This window comes from Amblyomma americanum, chromosome 8 (genome assembly GCF_052857255.1).
Source record: "Amblyomma americanum isolate KBUSLIRL-KWMA chromosome 8, ASM5285725v1, whole genome shotgun sequence".
Taxonomy (NCBI): Eukaryota; Metazoa; Arthropoda; class Arachnida; order Ixodida; family Ixodidae; genus Amblyomma; species Amblyomma americanum.
In genome coordinates this window covers 34,839,102-34,859,018 of record NC_135504.1, presented here as the reverse complement: position 1 = coordinate 34,859,018, position 19,917 = coordinate 34,839,102, and the positions used below count along the sequence as shown (strand labels likewise).

General features: G+C 46.2%; 1 protein-coding gene and 1 long non-coding RNA gene across 3 annotated transcripts in view; both read right to left on the bottom strand.

Annotated features, from left to right (window-relative positions):
- LOC144101314 (uncharacterized) overlaps nt 1-19,917 on the bottom strand; it is a 177,039-nt gene that overhangs the window by 19,496 nt on the left and 137,626 nt on the right. The window lies entirely within an intron of this gene.
- LOC144100205 (uncharacterized) lies at nt 608-11,633 on the bottom strand. Its single transcript, XR_013307557.1, has 6 exons — nt 11,098-11,633; nt 10,375-10,477; nt 9,973-10,009; nt 9,481-9,581; nt 3,085-3,163; nt 608-742 (listed from the first exon to the last, which is right to left on the bottom strand). It is a non-coding gene; the product is annotated as an uncharacterized LOC144100205 (long non-coding RNA).

The following is a 19,917-nucleotide window of genomic DNA, read 5'->3' as shown; positions in this document are numbered from 1 at the left end:
GCACAACGTTTTATTGAACCCTATGTTCCTTTCCGCGACACACATAATTGGGAAATAAAATTTCAGAATAGGAAAAAAAGCTTGAGCCACAAGTTTTCAAGCTTAAAGACTAAGGCAGTGAAGTTGGGCCCAAAAATTCGTAAATTCGGCGTGCGCAGTACTACGCAGACCCGGTAATATGGATGGCGCTATAAGGGTATCACAATCTCAATTTTCATGAGCGAGAATGATTGACACATCAGACTATTATAATAGTCTAACAGTTCATGGTTCTACAATGGGAATCAAAAACGCTCACTGCAGTGTAATTTAGGAACAGTCAAAGATAGAGCAGCCAAGACTGAGATGGTGAACGCCATCAAAGCGAGTAGCAGAGCTGGAATACCAGGTTAAAGGGCTTAACAATGGTCATCTTGCTTGTAACTGCGAGCACTAGTAAAGAAAGCTTTCAAACCAACTGACGATATTCATAGCCTGAATAAGTTTCTAGATCCATGATTATACTTGCACATGGAACAATGCCACAACTAATGGGGCATTTTGCTTATACTCTAGAGCTTTGGTCGCAGTAAGGCAAGGGAATTAAGAGACGTACGCGTACTGTGATTCCTTGAACCTGGATGAGTTACGAAGGCCACGCGGAGACTGAGGTGCAATTGTTGGTGCATGCCTTGGACAGCCTTGGGCAGATGGCAGCTCTGAGGGCGGGGGGCCATCAAGCCCTCTGTCCGGCGCCGAGACTCTGGGTGGAAAAGAGAGAGAAAGAAAGATTTTCATTTATCTTCTCACGGACACAGAGACTCTGATTTAAGTGCAACCGTCACATGACGCTTTGTGGCTCCCAGCACCTTTGTGCGACGACGGTCGTGAACGGTAATTACAGATTTCCTGTTTTCCGGACAACTGGACAGTTTTTATCGTACCATTTTGGCAGAATTTAGGGCCCTAATCTTCCGGGCGTGCAGCGCGGGGCTGCTTTAGCAGGGCACACCGACAAGATTCCCATGAGACCGCGCGCGCAAGCAGCGTAGTCTGCCTGGGCCCACTTACAAGAATGAAATTACACAGCCTATAAAGGTCTCTTTCCCAGTCTAGTCCTATTCACAGTCTAGACCCTTCTAGGAACGTAGGGACGCATGGCACAACCTTGATCTGAGGAAAAAAAAGAGAGGAACGCTGGCTGGGAACTGTAGCTTTTAGCCGTCGTTCGTGTTTTTTTTTTGTTCTTGCACATAGCGTATAGGGGTGGTGGTGTCCACCTATAAAATGGACCGGTTATGCGCCTTTCCTTTCCTCAAAGCCCAGGGAGGTTCAGACTTCAAATAAGAATAGACTGTCGACTAAAAGGGGTAGGCGCTCGATATGAAATACAAATGCAGGAAGCCGACAGTCAGCAAAAAGTTAGGAAAGCATAGAGCTCTTGTTAAACTTTTTTTTTAACAAAATACGATAGCCCATAGTTGCGAAGCAGTAATACATAACTCAGCTGACCGCCTATTGCATCGCCAAGTATAGGTTCCTCTTGGCTTCCAACATTCAGGTTACCTTTCCTCAGGCTTCGATTAAAGTGCACGAGCTGTTGTAAAGCAAAGGATATAAACTTGAATATCCAAACGCCTAACCTTCATGGAGGTTTGTCAGCCTCAGAGATTAGTATGTTTTTCATCTACTTCGTCATCGCGCTTGTGCTTGCGAAATTGGTCTGTGGCTGCTATACCTGCATTTCAATTCCTGCCATTTTCTACTAGACTGGTTCTTTTGTGATTAGAAGCCTGTATTCCATCGATACAGGCCAGTTTCCGTTTCTCCTCAGTGGCCCATTAACTCTGTTAATTGAAATGCAATCATTTCAGATTTGCAATATAATTGATTTAAGAGCTGAGACAGGCATTCCACTGGTGAGATTCGAAACCATGACCACCGGATCGCGCGTCCGATGCTCTACCAACTGAGCTACGCAGCGGCTATTCATTCTTGTGCTTTCGGGGGTATATATATGTTCCCTGTAACCTAACCTTGAGAATTCATCAGCGCCAACCTAGCCCCGTCCATAGCGGTTGACGTAATGAGTCCAGCGATAACCCGATTGTCAGGTGACACGCGATCGACCGTTCAGGGAGGAAGCTGTGCCAGAACCGCCTCATGCTACTCATGGCATGAAGACTTCTAGAAGCGAGGCTCGCGTTACGCTTTAGCACACAAATGTAGTGTAAAGATTGGCTCATTATCACATAAAACGGCAGGAAGCCAACAGTCTGCGAAACGAAGGAAAGCAAAAGAGAATGTTAGCTTTGTTAATATTTGCATCCATTAGTTAAGAAAAGAATAACAGATAAGAAAACATCCCCCTATGCTTTGGATGGTTTCGCTGCCTGTTGCCTTCCTGCATTAGACTGGGAACTAGACAGCATAATTTGCTTCGTCCAAGCAGGCCCAGGCCTCATCATGCGGCCCTTTGGAAGGTGATCGCAATGGAACATAGTCCAGCTGGAATTTCCGCAATCCCGGTGACCTAGAATAGCTAGGCCTTATGATCACAGGGCTAGTAGACAGCAGCGACACTGCTCTGAGTAGTGCATCAGAATTTGGTGACTGGTGCAATATTCGGTTTCCAAACACCACCACCTAGCATATATTAATCGGAACGCCCTCATCTGGAACATGAACTTAAAGCGTCAAGACATAATCCGCGGTGTTTAAGACACAAAAAGGCGTCGATCAAGGGATAGTACATGCAGTACAAACTGAAAGAATGCGTGATCTCAGACGGTTAAAGAACTAGCAACTGCGGTCCACCTAGATGAAGTGCGCAATGAATTCCACGTAAGGATATGAATGCATATTACGTGTAATTTCAGGGCAGGTCTGCATGATTTGCTTTGCGAAATTCCGCGGCGCGATGCTCTGTTCTAGTTTACCTATCTCAACAATAAAATGAAGCACAGGAAGCTTGAAATAATTCATTCGCTCCTAGTGGCCCACGATTATTTACTCTGTGATAACGCTTAGAGTTCTCTCTTCTATGTTCAATTCTGCATGTAATGGAACAGATGTGACCAAATAAGAGACAGGAGAGGGACACACCAGTGACGTATCCGGGCGGGTGTTGCCCTGGTACTGCATCAAGAGAGGCCGGTGCTTTGTCGGCTGGTCAGGTGATCTCCTGCGCCATCGATGCAAGTATGATTAAGAACTTTCTACGTTAAAGGAAATAGTGATTCAGGGACCTACACGGCATAAAAACTATACAAAACGCAATAAACTACAACATGGTCAATTTAATCCTGAAATTTATCAATTGGCCGCCAAAACCTTGCCCAGAAAGCTAGCATCGTGAAAAATTATGCGCCGAGAATCTGGACGATTGCAGTCATGTGCTTTTGCTAGAAAACTGCGCAGCAACGAAGCTTTTCATTATTCCATCAAATAATGACCAACGGATTTGAGACACGCAGGACCCTGGGTCCCCGCACAGTCCCACTGCACTATACGTCAGGAGTTCATGCAGTTCAGTGACAAAGGCGCCCCAATTAGTGGCGATCTTTTGCCTGGCCGGCTCCGTCGAGAGCAGCAGGGCCTGCCATTCTATCCCGGTGGCCAGGAGCTGGTGGGCATGGCTCTGAAATCGAAACTATGTGGCCAGATCAGTTTTTTGACATTGCAACGAGAGTGGTCGTCAGGCATGTCGTCGAGCGCATACCAGTAGAGCACGGGGAACGATCTACTTTGCATAGCCAGGTCTGAATAATATCTGGACGATCGCCAGTCAAGCACGCACTAGCTCGATTCGATTGTGCTGTGGGCGCCAGTTGATGGGAGCCCTACAGTGTGCTATTTAACGAACGTCTGACGCCATACACTTAGATAGGAACCCCACGGCAGTCGCAATTATCTCCGTTTTCAGATTAATAGGGGCCGAATAATAGTTTTACTGTACTCCACTTCCGGCGGCCTAAAGAAATATCAGATTCGAAATCTTTGCTTTTAACATCTATTGCAAAACTTTCTGGCTCATTTTTCTCTAAATGCAAAACCACACCGAGGCATTGTTTCATCGGCGTCGCGTCATCGTCTCGTCTCTATTAGCTTTTCCCCTCAGCGCCCGCAGGAGAGAACGACCAAACACGCGAGCGCATGCGCACTGCGGTCTCCAGACGGAGGTGTTGAGAGATCGTGGATAAAGCCCCCCAATTATGCCTGGTCCATAGCCAACCGTTCTGGTCAGCGGCGAAGGTATCCTACTGCGCAGGCAAAGGGAACAATAGCACGGATACCAATGGGGCGCTGCTGCTGTCACAGCGGCGGAGATAAACCCGTGATGTCGCTATCAATGCGTGGTCATTGGTCCCAACCAATCCCCACCTACGACGTATTTCCATCGGGGACGCTGAGAGCTGCCCTCGCCAGATATCTGCGTCTCCCTGCGTCGCGTCGCTCCAATCGCAGGAATTTCGCCTCCGGCGACGGCAGTGACCGAGACGGCGAAAAAAGGCTGAGTTGTGGTTCGGCCTTAATAATTAACGAAGACCCAAGTTTTCACAAAGGACAATGCCTGGCGGCAGCCATTTTCTCGCGGTGCAAAAACGCAGATTTTTGCCGAGCCATTTTTGTCAGTATGAAGGTAATCTTGACCAGAATTCCTACATTTATGCCACGATTCTCGGCCAATCTAGCATTTGTTACGGTAATACGAGATGTTGCGCGAGCGTTTAGTTCCCAAGGTCTGAAAAACCCAGCACTACCCTGCCCTTTTACTGCAGGCTCAAAGCTGTTCTAAAATTACTGCCTGAAGCGTTAAATGGGATGGCGAAAAGCCATCTTTTCGAATGCGTGACACAGAGCCGGCAAGGTTCGCCGCATCGATAAAAATGCCATTCCGATATTTCTGCGAATGAATATAACGCCAGTAATTACTCGAAGGGGCGAAGTGGCCTGTATTTTTGCTGTGGATGCGTTTGTGTGTGTTGGGTTTTATGACGCATAAGGAGCAGAGGCTATAAGTGAAATTCCAATTATACAAACACTTTCTGCATCTGTACTCCCTGCAGTGTTTTCAATGAAACTGGTATTCCTCCCTTACTTTGCACCTTTATTACCGGGTAACAGTTTCTGTGTGTCACCGCGGTGTTTTTTGTACGTGTTCTTGGAGGTATATGGGGCTAGTCGACCTCAATTTGTTATTTGAGCGAATCCACAGCAACTTTCTCGTTTCACCGCTAATCTTTCGATTTAATAAATTTCTCCTTGCTCATCACAAACATTTGGAGCTTATAAGTGCCTACCTTTTTGAACATTCCATTTGTCTCCGATATACAAGGAAGTGTTTTAAAGTTGAGGTGCGGGCTACTTGGTCGATCAAGTTTGATGAAACAAAGCAAAGGACAAGGACGTAGACAGAAGGATATATCGGATAGAAGTATGCATCCGGTTACAAGGCGATATCTGTCGACGGGTTACAAGTGTATTAGAGCTGAGGTGCGGTCTACTTGGTTGATCACGTTTGATGAAACAAAGCAAAGCACAAGGACGTAGACAGAAGGAAATATCAAATTGATGTATGCATCCGGTTACAAGGCGATATCTGTCGTCGGGTTACAAGGTGATATAGAAGGAAGTGTATTAGAGTTGAGGTGCGGTCTACTTGGTTGTTCACGTTTGATGAAACAAAGCAAAGGACAAGAACGTAGACAGAAGGATATATCGGATAGAAGTATGCATCCGATTACTAGGCGATATCTGTCGTCGGGTTACAAGGTGATATAGAAGGAAGTGTATTAGAGTTGAGGTGCGGTCTACCTGGTTGATCGCGTTTGATGAAACAAAACAAAGGACAAGAACGTAGACAGAAGGATATATCGGATAGAAGTATGCATCCGGTTACAAGGCGATATCTGTCGTCGGGTTACAAAATTATTCAAAGCAGTAACAGACAAATTTTTTAAGGGGTGAGCAAAAACTTGACTGCTTCAATCTCGGTGGACGCATCTGCTGCGCCTTGGAGGTTGGGGTAAGTGGGAGTGATAGAAAAAAAAAGCTGTACAAGAGGGCTCTGAATTAACTACATGCAGGGGTCTAATGTACTCCGCTGACAATTTTGCTGGCCTTCAGCTACTGAGAGAATAAATGTGTTTCATGAACGTTGCCAGCTAGCTTCACCTGTGCTCAGAATATTTCATGTAGGACGTAAAGAGTCCGGATACTCTTTGCCTACCGTGCTCTCAGCATAACTCAGTGCATCGGTCTGCTTGATCCATACAGTCTGCAACATTCACAACAGAGAGCAGACGGCGGAGTTTGCTCCAGCCATCACGCACAAACAACGAAATTGGTTATGTATTGTGACTCACCGTAGTAAGACAAGAGATATTGATCACTTCGGCGCAAAAAAATATTTTCACCTTAGATTTTATATCACGTTATCTAGAAAAACCTGTTTCTGGTCGCTTATTTCCTATTTCTGATCGAGATGCACAAACTTTATTGACAAAATTTGAAAACAGTTCGGAACTGCAATATAGCAAACGTATTAAATTCGTAAACTAACACCGTACAGATCCCGGAATCATGACCTGTTTCGACGGAGCACATGTTTGTAAATGATACTAGATTGTGGTTATGGGTGTTTAACGCCCCAAAAAGACTTAGGCTGTGAGAGGCTGCAGCAAAGGGATCCAGAAATTTCGACCACCTGGGGTTCTTTAACGTGCACTCACATCGCACAGCACACGGGCCTCTAGAATTTCGCCTCCATCGAAATTAGGATTAGTGGCAAAGCATAAGTGCAAGAAAATACCACGACAAAAAATATACTGCATTTTCCAGTGTGGATTGAAAACGCATGCGATTTCCAACATGAGAATGAAAATATGTCTGAAAAAAAACTGCTTCCAGGTAAAGCGCACTCTCAGATCCAGTTGAGAGATTTAAATTCACACAACTGTGTACAAAGCACCTTAGTATGCTGAGAGGTGAATGCGATACATTTTTGCGCACCACAGTTTCACACTCTGGATTCACCGGTACGCACAGCGTAGCCTCATGCAAAGTCACCACATTAAATTCGCCGCAGCAAACCTGCGAAGATAGCGCATACTGGCACCTAAATCCGGAACATGTCAAGAGCACTGCAGTAAATGCCTAGGGCTGTTTCAGGTGAAAAGTTCATTGCATAGGAGTAAAGAACACCACCCTGTAACCACAACGTGTTTGATCCTCTGTCCTACCGTGTAATCTCATTCCTGCTCACCTCTGGCACCACTGTCCATGCGGAAGTTAAAATTCTAACTTTTTGCCCAGCTATTTCAGTCAATTTCTCTTGAAGTCGAACCCCTTCAGGAACTACACGTAGATGAATACCCCTCTCACTTGCGGTAAATAAAAGCCAGTTTCAACGCACCCAAATGTCATCTGTTTAAAATGCAATTGTCCGGTGATTAGGAAAAGATGCGCACCATTCCTCCAAAATGGAAGTGGAATCTTTGCGCTCACTTCCAGCTGCCAGTTGCTCTCAAGCGAAATGTATACGCTTGATTTGTTTACTAAACAGAAAAGCTACGCTCTAGTGCAAAGCCCAGGCCTAGCAGCGACCGAGCCTTCAATATGCGATCTAATGTGTTTTTTTTTCAGGAGTGTTTGACACCGAAAAAAAGGTGCCCAGAAATGTTGCAATTTGTTGGGCTAAACATATAAGGGCGCCATTATCGCAGACTCTCCTACCGTAAACAACGTTGTGTTTGGGGCGAAAAGTGTGAAAGGTGCTGGACACAATGGCCCTGCATCCATGAACACACATTTCAACATCGATGTGGACCAAATTAATAGCACAAGTGTAATCCAAGTGGACAACGGGACCTGAATTCACGAGTGACCACTTCCGTACACATCACTCAAGTCCCTGCTCTGCCTTTTTTTTTGGTCAAAAGCTAATTGCCTATGGGCTACGTTAAAATTGTTTACTCGGTGTATGCCCCACAAAAAAAAACAGCTATATCTTTCTTTACTGTCGTTTGGCTTAATGCCTAGTGGTTGTTCCCAGTTGCTGCTCACATGTTGCCATGGCCAGGTACGCCAAGGCACCTTGGCTGCTAAAGTCTTAAGAGTTATGTTCGTTAAGAGCTTAAGTTTATGTATACCGCAAGCTGAGGCGCTTAAAAATTTGGGCGCACCTATCAACTTCTTCGGTCGGGTCGCGAAAAAGAATACACTTCTTGGAGATTGATGCATACGAACATCTTGCTATTTATTGTCAGAGAACTTTCATCCCACCTTTTCCTTCCGTCATTTAGAAATCTTTTTTCATTGATTTTACTGCTTGAAAACATGTTGACGTGTGCGGGCGGAGGCTTACCTCTTTTGTCTGAACTTTAGCCGGAATATTGACCCCCTTCCTTCCCCAACCCTTTCTACTGTCTTATCGTCTCTTAAGCATTGCAGAGCCATTACTTCCGCCTCCACTGCGCCGAATCACCACATTCAAAGCGCCCATGCTGCCTGCGAATGGTATGCGCAGCATGTATCGCACACCGCTACATAATCGCAACTCACAAGAACTGAATGGAACAGAATGATTCTAGTTATTGCTTTGGGCTGGACACACAGCTGGCTTAACCAATATAGTTACGAGGTGTGAGGAGGAGGAGGAGAAATTTTAAATCAGAAGTATGGTACTTTGGCCTGCGCAGAGAAAATGTTCGGGATAAATGGCCTAATAATGGCTGCTTATATGCTGCAGATCATAACGGCTTCAAAGGGGAAGTCTCACAGGTAGCGGGTCACACAAAGGGCATCGGCCTTCGCCTGTGGCGTTGTCTAATCTTCTAACAAAGCGACTGCGCGGGCTCTGAACAATTAGTTTGAAGGCCGCAGATGTAAAATCTTTTACGTGGACCATATTGGGAGCTATAGAGGGCTTATACACTCTTAAAAATTTGCATTGAATATAGACGGTTCTCTATGGTTTGTCTAGAGAGAGTCTACAGTTTTATACAAAGATTTTTTAATGAAATTTTTGTTAGGGTTCTTTAGCTGGCTGTCACATCACACACTACAAGCGCGTACTTGGCAAATGCTCGACACATGCGTAATGCGGTCGCCGCAGCAACAGCTCCATCCTGGGCGGCGGGCGTATGTATTTGTGCAGATAGAAAAGGTGGATAGCCTCTCCCACCCTCCAAGGCAACGCTATCTTCCATTGCCTTTACTTTTACAACAAAAAGGTACCTTCGAAAATATAAGCGTACGTTTGTTGTTTCAATCAGAATCAGTTTACAAGAGTAAAAGTAAAATATAAGCTGGACAAATTTATACCGAAGGAAATTATGTTACGATCACCTCCTGTAACAAATGAGTGGCACAGAGAGTTCCCACCGTATATGCACCAGCATTATAGTAAACTGTGGCCAGCTGTTCGGGAAAGACGAGACAAGGCAGAGATTATCGGCCTCCAAGTACGTGCACAAGACTATCGGCAGTAATTCTCACCTGCGGCCCGGTCGCTGAGGCTGCTCACCAACACCGACCACACCGACGTGGTGACAGTGGTCCAGGCACTTATGACTGCAGGTGGCGTCTTCTGCCACAGTCTGGAAGACGAAGTGACGAGCGTTAGCTGTTTTATAAGTGACGTCACCAATGAATCACCAATTGGGTTGGTATTGTTTCCTAAGCTGCCGCCATCTTTGGTTTATCGGTGACGTCATCAATTGACGCCCATCGCAGATATATTAGCGACGTCACCAATCAGTCCCAAATTCGACATACTAATGACGCCACCAATGAACAGCCAATTCGGTTCCTATATCGATTTGCTATGGAGGTCGCCATCTTGAATTCCTCGGACTTCACGCCGAAGGGAGGTGGTAGGAGACTCCAAGAAACCGAGAAGAAGAGCTAACGCTCTGATAATAGGCGCCGAATATTCCCTATGGTATCTGATGAGCGAACTCGCCAGGTGCGCCAGAGACACCCACGTACCTGTTAGGATGAGGCTGACGGCAGGCAGTCGCATTATCTGCAATGGACACGGTCGCGTATTGTTAAAACTTCTTGCAGACACTGTTTCTGACAATGGACTACTGTTGGAATCCTCGCGAACATTATCTGCAGCTTTAGCGATGCAGTCCTGTTAGCGTCTCACGTTTATGCAAGTTTTTCAAGCACAAGTTCATTCTATATGCTCTTTGCATTCGTTTTACTTTTTTTCGGTAAGAAAAGTACGCTACCTGTCTCGTTCCTTTATTGACTATATTTTTGCGGTTACTGAATCGCCGCCGGGTTTCAGTCACGGCGTGTCACCACTTAAACTCACAACTATTACCTTGTTTTCACTTTCATTCAAGTAACTGCAGGGAAGAATGCTGGTCGTGGTACACTTACTCCGCCGTTGCTTGCAACAGGGGCACGCAAGGATCCGTAGTTCAGGAGGAGTAAGTCGACTGCCGGAGGCTCAAGTATGGTTGCCGCATCCATGCAGCCGATGCTGCCGGAGAAAATAAGAATTTCGCTGTATTAGCATCGCCATAAACGTTAACGGGCAAACAAACACTTATTAATGTCATATGCCTTTTCTTGGCACTCCGTTTACTGCATCTGCATAAAGTTTGTGTGGCTGAAGCCAAATGCCTTTGTGGTGGAGACCTTTAGGCTTAACGCGTTTATGGTACAGGCCCTTAGGCCACAGATTGCTTTTGCACTGACAGTGCGCAAGAACCTCAAGGATAAATCTCTTGAATGCTCTCAAAAAGGCGGGAGCCAGTCGAAGTTTCTCCTTCTTAGTTCTGGTAAAATTTCTTGCAGCACACAAAAGCCCACATTTGTGCGAACATGGCGATCCGCTCCTGTGTGCGCCGAAAATCCCAAATTTCTTTTTTATTTCGCAATTAACGGCGCACAGCCGAATGTACTAAACAGGGGCAATATATTTCCACATTATTCTAGAAAAAAATTGCTATATTCAGAACTTTTAAACAATAATCCGTGAAACTTTACGCTCCCTGCGTTTCGCGCAGATACAGCCATAGCTGAAAGCGCCACCGATGCTTTTGCAGGTCATATTGAGAGCGACTGCAAAATCGCAAGGCAGTCAGCAATGCTCCCCACCTTGCGTCTTGTTCCTTCGATGTTGACGATGTTGAAGCCCTCCGGTCGCACCCACATGACGACTGCACTTCAGACGCACTGGCTTCCGACTCCGTTTTGTCTTGACTCTGGGTCTTCCCAGTTCACGGGATGCCGCTGCTTGCTGCGGAAAAAGGCGACGCGTCATTGTTAATGAAACCTTGATGCACGTACCAAAAAAATATCGAATAAAAAAACTTGTAGCTCAAATCCACTCTGTGAAGGTGGTTGGACAGCGAAGCTGTGAAACGACCGCCCATTCCGACATCACTTGAATATTCACATGCGTGGCTATAAAAAGAGTGGAATCAGAGACGAGTGAAATGTGCTTATGAACTGAATGAACTCGGCTTCTCTGGCGGCATATCCTGGGTCTTGCCTATCCTGACGCTTACAGTCGGGCTCGTTGAGCGAGAGCTGCGGGGTTTTGCCTGCGACGCTGTTGACCACGACTGTTTTCTTCTTTTCGCCAAGCATTTCATTCACGCTGTTCTTCTGGCATCTTTACTTTCCACGCTCTACCCACGGTGGCCTGGAATGAACTGAACGAGTTGCTCGACCAGTCTCCTTGTTATATATGAAACCGTGGTGACGTCACTGCGCGATTTTTATGCTTTTGGGTACTTTTCCACTCGGAGAAGCTTACGCAACCGTAATCGTTACTGTGAAACACACGCGTGAAGAAGGACCGTTCTTCGCAGTGTTTGTAGGCGCCGTTGTCATACATTTTGCGGGTTTTGCACTTCACACGAAGGCTTCGAATGACGTCTACCACTTTCGAAGCAGCTGTAAACATGTTTATCTGAACGCGTCAAACCGTGTTCCCATTGTTCATACGCGCCTTATCATCCATCATGTGGTTTTGATGCTTGCTTTGTGGTTTTTCTTATTGAAAACAAGTTCTGAGCTCTATGATGTCTGCCTGTTATCATTCAACTATTAGCCAGACATTCTTTGCTTACGATAACGACACGAAAAGTTCCTTGGACTGTAGAGGCATACAGCTTAACTGTAAGAACTATTGTTAGAATCGTTATCAAAAAACTGTCTTCTAGGCCACTGGATAGATTATTGCATCTAGAACACAGCCCTTCTTAACCCTTTGTGGGGCATCAATATCTTTTGCAAAATTGATGAAACATTTTATGTAGCACGAGCAGAGGAAGTGCGCAGAAACTGCTCTCAACAAATTTCACGATTTCAGCACAAACAGTCAAGTCGAGCAAAGTGGCACATATTTGTCCCGTTGACACCAAATTGGGATAAAGAAAATGGGATGTATCTGTCGCATTCACCTGCATGGATCTCCTCAGAGTTTCTTCTAACCACTTCGTCAACTTTTTCTCAACTTTTCGCCTGTTGATGAACTTGTTCGCACTGCTTCTCCAGTCTTGGAACACGAACGGTCTCTACACCTTTGTTCGATTTTCACAGGGTTGTGTTCTTTGCCGATGAGCTGAACTTCACCAGAGACGCCAACTATTTTTGGCCATTTTTTTACCCCCGTACCCTTTCCATTCCTCCAGAAAAAAAAGCTTACGATATTCAGCCAGCAGCATGCACATAGGAGTCTGAGCGGCTCAAGACGTCGTAGCCAACGAGATGCCGTCCCTCCGGAGAACGTCGCCACATCGAGAGCGCTGATGCTGCCTGAAAAGACCACGCATTATGTACAAAAATGCGTACACAACCAAATTATATCAACTCTCTGCTAATTAGGCTGCAATACTATACCAAGATAATTGTATTTTAATGTTGTATTGCGCCTTAAGATCAACACAGTTTCCTGAAGACAACACAGTTTCCTGAAGACTATAAGCAGAGTTCTTGTGTTTCAACTCCTTTAGAGTGCCGATACAGCATGCGCAGATTTGGGCAGCACGGAAGAAACTCGTAAAGAAAAGAGACCAATTATTTACACTTGCTGATTGCATTATTGAGCCTGCGTTAAGACCGAAACTTCGTGCGAAGCCTACACATTTATTATCAGTGAAGGACCTATGTGTTTTGTCATTAACTTGGCACATAGATACACTGAGAATATCATTGGGCACAATACAATGTGCTCATTACAATCCCGAGGGTACGGATTCGTCCGTCCCAATCAAATTCACATAAAAACTGACCCGAACGAGAAGCTGAAAGCTCACTGGTAGGGTTGAAGACGTAGACTGCGCATCAGCAGAAGCCAATCACACCGACTGCGGGAAGTGGAGCCGACGGAAGAAGGCGGTCTCCTGCTTCAGCAGCATCCTGCAACACTATAGACGAAAAGCAAAGGTATATTAATGTAGCTATTGGACCCGTAGTTGCACCCTATGCGACCGTATCCCGGTAAACACTTGGACTGCTCTCCTCTTTAAAAAGAGGAGACGGAACACAATGCTCGAATCTCTTAGTACGCATCATGGATTTGGAATGGCAGTATTCGATTGGTTAAGTAGATGTTCCGAATGACCGACTGGCTGCTCAACAAAACCGGAAAGCCCGTAAGGCTTAGAGGCACTCGCACGGCGCAGCACCGAATTCGTGCTAATGGCTTTTAAAAGTTCTTGCGTGTCCAACCGAAACTGGTTCTCTTTGGTTTTTTCGCTTCTGTTATCATGCCTATCATGCTATAATGCCTGAGTAGATAAACAATGCTAAACATTAGCAGTGGTTTAGCTCTGCTATGTCAGGATATACGTAGCGTGAGCTACGCTGAGGCGCTGAACGTCAATTGCCGCTGAGCATCAATTCTGCTCTCCTTCTATATGGCAATGCCACACTGGAAAACGCCCCGCTATATGTATACCCCTACTGATACCTTTGCGCATGCGCACAAAAAGAGAGGCGCTGTCAAGTGGCTCCGGCGCAGCGTCAGGCTTGACTGCTGCGACACGGAGGCGCACAGCTGGGCACGCGCCGGCGCCAGTGCATCTGCAGCGGCTATGACGTCACTCCGGCGCGCCAGCTGTGCGCCGTGTGACGTCACTGCTCGTCGCGCATGCGAAGCACGGCTGTCCAGGAGCCACGCGAAACTGCTCAACCCCGGCCAGTGTAGCTCACGTTACAAAAAGTTTCAATTTATCGCAGCCGCGGACATGGCAAGATGCCCGATGAGACAAGATCTACGAAGGATTGCCTTTATCGCTAACAAAAGCTGAATGCCGCCTCGCAAACGATGAGAAGGTGTCCGAGGGCATCGCTAAGAAAGTAGAGAGATGACCGCTAGGAGGAATCAATGAGCGAAAATCTTCGAGATCCTAGTGCTCCTCCCGGCTGGTGAAACGAAAAGAATGACTGTCATCACGCAAAGCTCCGAAATCAATGTACGATGCCGAGCGTCTCGCCTATCTCGGAGACGCGGGAAAACACGGCGGCGATTCCAGTAGCAATGGGACCTGGCGGATTCTCATTTAAAGTCGGCGGCAACTAAGTAGAGTGCTAATTCAAGCACAAAAAACGTCCGTGTAAATCAATCGCCCAGTGCCTTTCAATATATATTTTGTAAAAATTGCATTTGTATTTCACCCAGTGCACGATGCATCCACATTCCAGATATAATAGTAACGAGGGAAGGGCTCGTACGAGGCTGTTTTCTCACTGCTGCAATTGATCATTGCAACACACCGCCAGCGCTCCACGACACACCATATAGCGCAGGTCGTTGTGCCATTTGTCGTACTTAATGTAGTAGGATAACGTGTGGAGAACTTCAATGCGATCTTATCGACTGGGTGGACAATGTGACCATGCACCGTGAAGAAACCCTTCGCAGATCATAGAGGGTTTTTTTCAAGCGATATTTATATCCTCGCGGCATAAAGGTTATGAAATGTGAGATGAGTAAGATGCCTTAATAAATGAAAAAAGGAGGGCTGATCTAATGAACTCACGTAGTGAATGATGATATGGACCCTAGAGGGTTGAATCTCATTTTCTTATGAAACACGTAAAAATTGGTTCAGGCTTGTTTCACGAGCCAATATGAGTTTTGAAATCCGATATTACTTATCCATTACGCATAAAAAGCCTGCCGCTTTCTGCAGTACATATGGTGCCACAACCTCTTGCTATAACAGGCAGACTTTTACCCGCAGACCACAGAAAGCGCCACCGCTGCGTTGCAGGTCATATTGAGCGAGACTGTAAATGCATAAGCCAGTTAGGAATGCTACTCACAACGCACTTGCTTTCGGCGAGAAAACAGGTCTCGCGCCTTCCGATGGCACCCACGTGACGATTGCACTTCAGAGGCAGTGGGCATCTGCCTCCGTTGTGTTGATTGTGGCTCTTTATTGAACGAAGGACGTCGCTGCTCCTAAAGAGAGGAAAAGCAGTACGTCGGTATTAGAACAAGAATCAAATCAAGAAAATGCACTTGGCTTCCTGAGAGATGTTTACAGATAGAGAAGGGTCCTTCACGTTTCCTTAGGCAGTGACTATGTAGTGGCGAGCTTCGCTCAACCGAGATGGAACGCAAACAGAAGCAACGTTTAGTTATATAGAAGAGGGGGCAGGAGAGAACGAAAAAATTACGGAGGGTACATACGACTACTAACGTGCTGTGAATGTTAAACCATTGGCATTCTTTTAATCCACCCACAAATCCACCGTAATCTGTCTTTCATGCACCCTAATCCCCTAACCCATCTTAATACTACAGAGAATATTCTTAATCGAGCAGAATCCATAATCTACCCGCACAGGGGTTCCATAAGGCACCTTCTACTGTTCAGTCAATCCCATGTTTTTTATCTGTTGCAGATAAGACACAGTCTGTCCATTTCTTATTCCATTCGCTGTAAATAGGTTCGTGGATCGAAGAAGTGAACGAATGTTCAGCCCGGTTTCCCTTCGAAGCAGAGTTGCGCTTAAACAATTCACCGACCTCGCCGATCCCGAAAGCAGTTTTCGCACCTCGATTTGGATAGCTGGCAGTTCCATTGAACAACACTGAATAACGGACTTTCGCTGTTACCGGGTATACAACTCTTCTCGAAATCAGTCGCATAGCAGAGGTCGATTATTGCCGCTGTTTTCCTAAAGTAACATGAACGCCCTTGCCCTACGATGCCTCAGATACTACTCAAGATCTCTGGTCGCGAAAATACAAGAGCGTCGTTCAAGCTTCGGGAATAACTTAATTGGCTAGATTCAACTTCTGAGGAGCTGTCTTCTTGAAGGAAAGGTGCAGGCAGGTCTTTCTGACCAGAGAGACTACGCATTGCAATCACTGTATTCTACGCAAATCGCCTTCTACTTTCCTTTACCAGAATACTGATCAACAATTCAGTCTAGATGGCCTGTTTTGTAATGACCGAAAGGTCGCGAACGTTATCGCTCTATCCAGCGCTGCTGAGTATCCCCCGGCTGACATGTGAGGAATATGTCAACAGAAAGAAGTTAAAATCTTAAGGCACTGCACATTCTAGATTCACCTTTTTTCGCTTAAAAAACAATCTGGTTTTGTGGCCTATGGTTTGTATTCTGGCCTCGCAATGTAAAAGCCCCGGATTGTATTCCTTGAACGTTCGAAAAAAAAATTATTTTTCATTGATTGTGTGGTGGTGGCGTACCGAAGACCATGATAACTGAGCAATCTATGCCACTGGCAATGTATGAAAATGACCCCATCCTCTCCTCCTCTAAATGTGCCTCAAAATGGATGTGGGTTATTTTGGGGTTGCTTTCTCACACGGGCTTCCATACATCGTGGTTGGTACGAAGCCGAGGGTATGGCTTGTGGATATCTAAAAAAAAATGCCGCGAATGACGAGTTGCTGCAAACTCACAGATGGCGCAGAAAGGCTGACCCTTGAGCCGGAGAAGCCATCAGACCGAATGCGGCAAATGCGATGGCAGGGTGGAGTCGAGGTCGCCTCGCCATGACGGTGGACCTGCAACAGCACAGAAGAAGCGAAGTGGTCAGAGGAAAACCAGTGTAACCATTGGATACGGCTTGAGACTCTATGGGACCATGCATAACCAAGTTTCCTCTTTGAACGCGCCTCCAAAGTGCTCCAAAACTTCGCTCTCTCAGACGTCTCAGCACGTAGCGTGGAATGGGAATTGTAGTGTTCGATTGGTGAGCAAGGTTTTCTTCTGAATTTTTTTTCAATGGCAGTAGTAAGAACTTAGTATGGTACGTATGTTCTACGCACTTAAACAAAGTGTGTCGCTTTCTTAGTGCAAATCTTGCCGCAGTTTTCCGCTATATTACCCTGACTACTTTATCCAGAGACCTCAGGAAACGCCACCGCTTCTTTGCAGGTCATACTGAGCGCGAATGTAAAAATGCAAGGCCGTCTGCAATGCATCTTACGACTCGCTTTCTTGAGGATCCGTTCTTGACGTCCTCCGGTCGCACCCACAAGACGACTGCACTTCAGAGGCGGTAGGCACCAAGTCTCCGTTGTCTGGACACGTGGTGTCGTCCCACAGGATGTCGCTGCTGCATCGGGGCAAAGCGATGCATCAGTGTTAGAAAGAGTCCTACATCAAATCAAGAAATTTTCCATTGGACCTCTTGAGATATGTTTACACCCTCATAATTGGTCTATAGACATTCTATACACTGCTTATGGACTATTCCCTTCCTACAGATAATTCTTTTGATCTATTAGTAGTCTATAGAAAAAATTCTACTAAAAGTATGGCCATAAATTTATAGATGGTCTATATACGGTGTATGGGATGTGTATTGCCTATAGGCATTCTGTATGGTGTCAGAGTCCCTAGACCTGATAGAAATCTATGGATAGTCTTTGGACTGTAAAAAAATTTTTGTAAGGGCAGCTATAGCCGAGTATCTCGCATATGCTTACAACTAGTGCCCATACGCAATTTTTTTCATGCTGTCAGGAAAACCTTTTCCGGGGTTCAATGCCAGATTATTTTCCTGTTTTAGATTTTTGAACACCGAGGTTGAAGCCAGGTAGCATAGAAACATAATAAACAAATGGAATTACGCATGGCACTTTAGACTACTTACGTGCTTTGCTGCCTCGAATTCCAAGGCAGGGTTACTTGACGGCAAGCCGATAAAAACAGGACGACTTGACAGATGGTGATGGCGCCACTGCCCGCGTCGTCGTCTTCTGCGTGAAAGGACACTGGGCACGCGAGCGATTGTCGCAAGGCTCCGTCTGCTGCGAAAAATGCAAAAGCTATTGGTATTGCATCTTCTGGGCAATAGATCGAAGTTAGGCACTCATGACTAAGGTGATGCACAAAGATAACATATGCAGCTAAATTGGCGTAAATGGTTTCGCGATTCCACGAGATAATGGTCAGCCGGCTGATACGTGTTCGTTAAGTTTTTGCGCGTTTTCAGGAAAGTAGCAGGATTCTTCGGCGTTTGCAACCCACGGTATTAAATTCATGAACGAAGAAATGGCAACGTCAAGAGCAGAGTCAATCAGAAGGGCTGCCTGCGGTCACACTTACTGCGTAGCTTGTCAACAAAGACTGTGTAATCGACAGCAGAGCGCGCCACGTGAGGAGCAATGCGCGTGCACTACGGTAACGCTGCAAGAGAAGAATGCGGTGACGGACGACCTGGCAATGAATTCTGTTTGCCGGGAACCAAACGCAGCGCGTTTCTAAACTGTTGCGGACCTCTTGACTGTCGCGTCCCTAGAAAAGTTGTCTGTGCGACATCGTTCTTTCTATTCAATAACAGCGTTCTCGTCGCGACTGAGCTCCCCACGACGGCACACAGGGTCTCTACACCAGGCTCGGCTGACCTACCACGTCGTCCCGCCGCGCAGCTGGCCATCCTCTGACCTCTGGCGCCGTATGCGACTGTTTAGCCGTCGACACTTGGATTTCGCTGCGAGGTGTATTGAGGTCTGACCGTGTTGCTCAGGATATCCTGCGCGAATTTCCTCCTCCACTGCCGTTCTCCCTGCCCTTGTGCGCGCAGCTGCACTCGTGGTCACGTGACAGTGGGCGTGTTGAAAACAGGTAGCGTGCCAGGAATAGCTAGCGCTCTAAAAATGCTCATGTGCATTGTGATGTCAATGCACGTTAAATGAAGCCAGGTAGTCCAAATTCATCCACCACTACGGCGCTTATTTCCCTATTCAGTCTTACACTGCTTCATGCTCGACCTGGTGGCTCCTGTGATTAGAAGAGGTTCGGCTGTTGAGCCGGGTTCGAACCCGACCGCGGCAGCCGCATTTCAACGGAGGTGAAACGCAAAACGCGCCTGAGCACTGAGCTATGTCAGTGTCCCCAGGTAATCAAAATTATTAGCACCTCTTTTTTCCTTTCTTCTCTCAGTCCCTCCTTTATCCCTTATGGCGCTCTTGAGGTGTTCACCGAGATGCGAGAGAGTTACTGCGCCATTTTCTTTCCACAAAACAATTTTTACCAAACCCTTTATGCTCACACCTGCAAATACATCAAGGCCGGGATTGTTCGCCTTGTGACCTACCACTTTAACATACACAGGAATGTGTCGGGGGCATGTCCCAGGCCCGCTCTGACATTAGGTCCTCCTGCGTGCCACAAGTACTATATAGATAAACACCAAAATGCAAACGCCTAATTTCGTCTCTTTAAATGTGAACATAGCACCCGAAAATAGTAGTAAAAACAGAGACATAGTACTACATCAATTCTAGCTTCTTTTAAAATCTATTTTGCGCCTTTTTCCTTTCGTGTTTCGATTAATTGACACAACGACCCCACTACCACTCGCCTCTGCCAGTAGACACGGCCGATTTATAGTTATAGAAGAAGATATACCAAATAGAGAAAATAGTGGACTTAAGCTTCCCGGCCTAGCCCCGTAATCAGCTAAAGCTGGCTGGC